At 38.4% G+C, this 6,879-nt stretch overlaps 1 protein-coding gene across 3 annotated transcripts in view; it reads left to right on the top strand.

Annotated features, from left to right (window-relative positions):
• Positions 1-1,104: 1,104 nt before the first annotated feature.
• daam1a (dishevelled associated activator of morphogenesis 1a) overlaps positions 1,105-6,879 on the top strand; it is a 166,998-nt gene continuing 161,223 nt past the window's right edge. The window contains exon 1 of one of the 3 annotated variants that reach the window (XM_060829105.1): positions 1,105-1,250. The gene's annotated coding sequence lies outside the window, so the exon portion shown is untranslated. Of the gene's footprint in view, positions 1,251-2,409; positions 2,454-6,879 lie in introns of those variants that run through there. The other 2 variants (XM_060829104.1, XM_060829106.1) reach the window with 2 other exon arrangements.

Raw genomic sequence — 6,879 nt, 5'->3', positions numbered from 1 at the left:
ACACAGAAATAGCTTATCAGAGAACTGCTTGAATATATTATTTATATAGCGCCTTTCACGTCCATCGGACGTCCCAAAGCTAATTACAACCAATGAAGTCCACAATTAAACCCAGCAAAATTTATGATTTACCAGAGGGATGTAAAATCGGATTGAATTTTTTTTAAAAAAGCCGTAAACGGTAAGTCCAGTCAATGGTGGTCTTTAAACCAGTGCTCATCGGGTATTAACTTCGCTATTTTAGCTTTTGTAAAAAAAAACTGAAATATGTCTGGGCAAGTGATTAATTTTCTAAGGAGCCAATGACCTGTTTGCAAAATAATAAAGTTTCGACGTATGTGAAAGTTAATTTAATCATGCGTTTGGTATAAACAACCGTGGGTTTCTGAGATAGGTATTACATTGCAGACTTGCGGATGATCAGTGTATTCGATCTTTGACACACATGTAATAAGAGCCATATGGCTCCTTGTATCATCAGGTTTTGCCCCTGCTCAGTGTGGTGCACCTAGGAACTATTTCCATCTGACTGATTTCAAATAGACCTTTGCCCTACGCTCGTGCCCACATAAGCAGACACCAATGCACTGACCATTTTGACGAATTTGAAAGGCAACACTAAATTGAACTTGGCGATAGTTTAAAGTGCTCACATGTGACGATGAGCGATGATTCATTTCACTGAGATGTGGCAACAGATAAGGCGTGACTCCACCAGAGTGTTAACACAAGAGGACAACAACGACTCGTTGTGAAAGAGAGTGCTGTTGGGTCTGTGACAGGACAGTGCAGCGCATGGCCAACGGTCCAACCGTGCCCGCGGCCATGAACCGACCGGCGCACGTGATCCCCATGACAACCCCATGCCTGACCAAAGCCGCCCTCCGTCAGCCAATGAGAAAAGGGTTACCATCATTCACCCGCACCCTGAAGGACAACCAATAACTACTGGCCTTGCAAATGAAGAGGCGTTAGCCTAGCGGTGGCCCCTAGGAATTGTAGTTCTACCTAATTGGCTGGTTTTCCTGCTAGCTGCCTGAGACCCGCGAACTACAACTCCCATGGCTCATCGCGTACAACAAACCAATGGGGCACATGCGCACGAGGTCGGCTGCTGTCTTCGGTGGGGTCGAATAGGATGATGTCACCTGCAGTGAAAGGAAATTGTTAAACTGAATCCTTTTTGTAAAGAAGAAAGGGGAGGAAGAAAAAAATATGGACGTTGCTGTACGGATGGGTGGAATTTGTTGGTGAGCAATCTTTGTTGTCTTACTATCCCTGGAGGAAATGAGATTTGCGGCTGGGTTAGGGTTGATTGTGTTCGGCTGGTTCATCAGGGGGAAAGTGTGCGGAAATGTTCAGGTTAGTGCAGGGGGTCCGGGGGGGGGGGACCGCCACTGACCGGACCCCTGTGTTTGCGAGATATTTATTGTCAGGCGAGCCGGCAACAAAAGGGAGACGCTCGGAGTTTGCAGGATTGTCTCTAAGTCTGCCTTCCACCGCTGGGGGAGGCTTTTTCTCTCACCAGGCTCCCTAAATCCCACCCATTTGCAGCTGTTATACTTTGGTGCCGGGAGAGGAGTTTGGGGGCGATTTTTGTGCCGGAGAGGCTGAGATGCGAGGAATAATGCTGTCAGTCGTTCGCCTGATTCCCTTCTTCTGATTCACGGAATTAAAACGCTAAGCCCACATGTCAGAAATCACTAATCTTTCCCAGTTCTATCCTTTTGTTTGTCAGCCTTGTGGCTTTTTTTTATTGTTATTTAAGGTGAGGTTGGTTTGGGTGGAAGGTGACTTCCCCCACCCTCCCCCCTTCGTAATGTCTGTGACTGGTTGGGAGAAGCTGGCATAATGTTTGAATGTTTTAAAGCTTGCGGCGTGTTGCTATTTAATATTCCCGAGTGGGGAGACCTAGGGGTTGAGGGCTGGAATTTAATGAGAGCAATCACCTGTAAAAGGGATTTCGTGTTTTTGCCTCCACCCTTCTAAACGTGCGATGCTGAATGAAAACGGCATATGGGGGAATTAAAAAAAAGCTGTGGGAGGGTTTGTTTTTGGGCTTTGCCCTGAAATATTTAATTTCGTCAGACTTGCACGTAACAATATCGAGGAAATCGGGCAAACACTCCCTTCCAATCTACGACCACTGGGAATACAATTTGATACGAATACAACTAGAGTACGTACAATTCCATCTGCAGTCAGTTTAATCATGGAATAAGGGAGGGGAGACTACTGGAGAGAGTATGACTGCAGCTGAATGTGACTGAGAGGCGTGCGCTCCTGAAGCGGCTGAGAGTTTGACGGGGATTGACGTGTGCATATGCACTGCGATAAGATGTGTTTGGATTGTAATAGAATGGTAATTTTGGGTGTGTCCGATTTTATGCGTGAGGTCATTGGAGAAAAAAGTTAAACAGGAGCAAAAGGCATAGCTTCATTAAAGGGAAGAGGTAAGAATATACAGCAAAACATAGGTTGATATTGTAGCTTTCACCTCTTCTTCCAAATGAACTCTTATGTCAATATGTTGAGAATTAAAGCGATGACAGAATATGAGCACAGGATGCGATATTACAATTGGTACGTGGGTGAAGGTCTTCAGTCGACACGGACAAATAATTTGGGTGAAGGTTGTTTACCTTGGTGTGAGGGACAATGACAGATTAGTTGACATCGAATAATACTTGTCTCCGTACAAAGTTAAACATCACACAACACCAGGTTATAGTCCAACGGGTTTAATTTGAAGCGCTAGCTTTCGGAGAGGCGCTCCGAAAGCTAGTGCTTCCAATTAAACCCGTTGGACTATAACCTGGTGTTGTGTGATGTTTAACTTTGTACACCTCAGTCCAACACCGGCATATCCAGATCATGTCTCCGTATACAAAACAAATATCATCTGTTCCAGAGCAATTTGGATTTTTCTTACAGCCAGTGATAACAGTATAAATTAATTCATTGGTGGGTTATCTGATATGTCACTTGAAGATTTTAATCTTTACAGCATTAGGTCGGAACGTTTAGAATCAAAAATGCTTTTAGCAGAACTTGGTATGATCCCTTATTAAAGGAAAATGCAATCTTCCAAATTATTCCTATTTAGAATGAGGGGTCGATGTACAGATTCTTGTCTTTTTAAGGTGTTTTGACTATTTGTATCTTTCTCAAATGTGCAAATTTTTAACTTGGTTGTGCTTTATTCCCATTGAACATAATTCCATAACTTTTGTCCCAATATTTCTAATATGTGATTTAATGCTTAAAGTAGTATTTTTGAAATATGCACTGTGAACATAATTTTGATGCAATGCAGGATAGTTTATTCTGTTGATTTGTAACACTGCACCTCTGCATATGCCTGTGTGGCACAATTGTGTTAATCAGGAAAAAACACGGCCATATAATTTGCAACATGTGCTCCGTAGTATACAGTTTATTTTTGAAAGTGTTAAAACTTTGTTTGCTATAAAATTGCTTTTTGTGGCATATAGATGTGCAAACTGCTACAATTGCATCACAAGTTTCATATGAAACAATTTCTAATTAATTAGTTTGTAATTTCATGTAGTCAGTGCAAAGTATTGTTGATTTATACACAAATTCAATGAAACATCTTTCAGAAAGAGCGTGTATAAAGAGTTATAGAACACTGGACAAAGAACTTGACCATCAAAAGTAATTAAAATCTGATTATACCAGAACTGAATGACCTGTAAATGTCTCTCAGCTTTCTCAGGGAAGTAAAACTGCATTCAAAAAGACTTTGAGCAGAACATTACATAATATTGATTGCAAATCTTTGACTCAAGATCTGTTTAGGAGTAGTTGCACCTTGATTACAATTTATACAAGTCTATGCCAAGCAATGTAAAGGTCTGCTTTTTAAAACAACACAGCAAGGGAACATAAGAACTCTAAACAGAAGTATAAATTGCTTTTGTTTAAAACCAAATGTGTTTGGAGTAAAGCATGGGTGTTACTATAAATTGCAGTTATTTAGATTCTTCTCTTGGGAATGCTGGTTCTTTCCATCGATGGCCCTACTTTATTGCAGTTTTTTTCCCCTGCTCTGAACTTTGGCACTTTAATTTGATTTTTTTCATACACCTCTATTTACAATAGAAAATTTGTTTTTGTGTCTTTGTTCATGTCTTGGTACTGGTGGGTTGTAAACAATAAGTTAGAGTTAAGCATGAATAAATGAGGCATGCAAACTCCTGTCATCTCCATTAATAAATTGAGAACTCAGATGACAGGAGTTTGCATGCCTCATTTATTCATGCTTAACTCTAACTTATTGTTTATATTCCTGTTCTATAATATTCAGCATACTACCTTTTCAAGAAGAGTTTTGGATTTGCAATACCCCTTTTGTGTTTTATTTTTGAAAAACTTTTACACAGAAATATGTTTTTTGTCTGCTTCCCTGAACATGAGGGCCAAAGGCCATAGATTAATTATTTGAGGTCAAGCTCTGCTGTCCCTTTTTTTGAGAATATCTTGGTATTTATTGCGTGAGTTGTCCCTTTAAACTTCATTTGATGGGAGGCAAAGGTGTGGGAGATGTTTGGCTACTTGGGTTGAGTCATGGTCATGTTGTTTCAGCCAGTACAGTACATCCTGATGAAACATTTGGACAGCACTCTACTATGTTGCATTACCAGTTTTGCAACTTGTGATCACTGAGTTCCTGATCTCACTCATTCATTTTTCACATACTTTTGAGATGTATGTAGGAAAGTAATGCAGCCTACAAAGAACAGCCACTGAGTGTCTAGTAAGGAAATGTTGCAAGGAGGGAAGGAAGCAAAATGGATCTAGTGGAATAACTAATTTTCACATGTTAATTGGGGATGCAGTTATATAGTGTCTCTGATATTTTAGTATAAGTCTGTGCCTTCTACATCAATGGAAATGTAACTGTAAACCCAAATTATCAAGTGCAGTATACTTTTGAGCTGCAAGGCTTCCAGAAGGGCATTTTAATCCTTTTCATTGTGCCATTTTTGGTGGTCTCCATTGGGGCAGGAAGACTTTTTTTTCTTGTGAAGTATAGTGCAGGTTTTCTGACAATGAAAGAAATCCCTATCAATATGGTCCTTTGCATTGGGCGTGTTTTATGTAAGAGGGGCAGAACATTCTGGATGTATTTTGATAGCAGCAGTACAGAAAATTTTGAGGAAATTAATATGCACTGATATTTGAGGATATAACTAGTATAAATTTAAAGTGGCACTAGATTCTGTTTATCTTCCCATTTGAGCTGCTGGATTTGAATATTCTCAGGGTTTCAACCCCAAACCTTGCCCCCGCAATATTCCCCCCCCCAAAAAAATTTCCAAATTATTGTTTTGTAAATGTCATTTTAGTGTCACACTTGTTCTTTTTATATAATTGAATAACCTCCTGTGTGGCTGTTCATCATATATCCTATTTGACTAACTCTGAGGTTGTAATTTGTTTCCTGTTCATTTTTCTCATTGTTCTGTTTCAGCAAAATTGTTTGTTTATTTTTTTCAGATGTAGGGCTTTTGATGTGAAATGCTGACTGACCACCTGCATACTTCATTTTCTCAATTTTTAAAAATGTTTTTGCACATGATATCACCAAAACAAAGTTCATTGTGGTGAATTAGTTAATGCATGTTAGAAACAACAAATTTCTGTCACCTTTTTAGAAGTAAATGTTTTGTAGATAATTCATTTGTTGGGTGATCTCTCTTAATATTTTACCATTAATCAAATGAATTGTAAAGTGACTTCTGAGGAGGAGCAAAATAGCATTTTATGTGCACAATGTTATTACGCTTTTATTAAGGTTTCTTCATGATATTTTTAGAAAGATTGGATTATATACTATTTCCAGAATAATTCTGGATTAAACTAGAGTCAAATCACTGTTCAAAATTTGAAGAGTTTAGAAAATTTTGCTTCAAACTCATTTAGATTTAACATTATTACATTGGACTTTACAAAGTGGCTTTGAAATACTTGATGTAACTTTCACTAAGAATGCATGCATTTTGGTTCTGTTGACTTGATTTGGAAACATTGGATGGAATTGAAGTTTATTATTGTACTTGTTCAGGGGTCTCTGAATACTTATAATGCAAGAATGACAATTGTTCAGTGTGACAACATGATCAGACTGTCAGTAGAACAGGTTGCATATATAGTAATAGAATGGAAAAGAGAACATATTTGAAAATTTAGTTTGTTTATGCTCATAGTTCACCACACAATTCAGAGAATACTATTTCAAAGTCTGCTTCCCTGTGCAAAGACCTTTTGTAAGATAATGATACACACAACCTTGTTAATGGGAAGTAGTGGGATGTGGAAAATAATCAATTACAGGAAGGATATAATTCATGAGCTTGAACAGTAAACAAGTTGCATACTTCCTGTTGGTAGAACATAACACATTTTGGTGCCATTTATGTATTTGTGTGTGGTGGTTCTGATTTCTGATGTCAGTAAAAGTGTAACTTGAAGTTTGGTCCAATCTGACTAGATGCTGCTTCTCATTTTCAATCCACAGTATTAAGCCCAATTCAGCTTTATTAAAGTGTCTTAAGCTCAACTTTCTAAACAAAAGCATTATTTTTTGTTTTAACGTTTAATCAAGCAACATCCTTTCCTTGCATTTTCAAGACTGCTTGTCAAGACCTGAATTGTATAATTGCAGAGCCCTCTACTGACAGCAAAAACACAATTCAATATCACTCAGTAATAGGGAGCTTATATCAGTGTATTCTATAGCTCCGGATAAGTAATGTAGTAAAATTTACTCAGATTAGTGAATAACTCTTCATATTTGGATTACTACATTTTATCGCTATGCTGAATGATACAATCCATATTATACTTCCGATA

This window comes from Hemiscyllium ocellatum, chromosome 8 (genome assembly GCF_020745735.1).
Source record: "Hemiscyllium ocellatum isolate sHemOce1 chromosome 8, sHemOce1.pat.X.cur, whole genome shotgun sequence".
Taxonomy (NCBI): domain Eukaryota; kingdom Metazoa; phylum Chordata; class Chondrichthyes; order Orectolobiformes; family Hemiscylliidae; genus Hemiscyllium; species Hemiscyllium ocellatum.
Note: the sequence above shows the minus strand (reverse complement) of the source record. Positions and strands in the feature narration are given on the sequence as shown.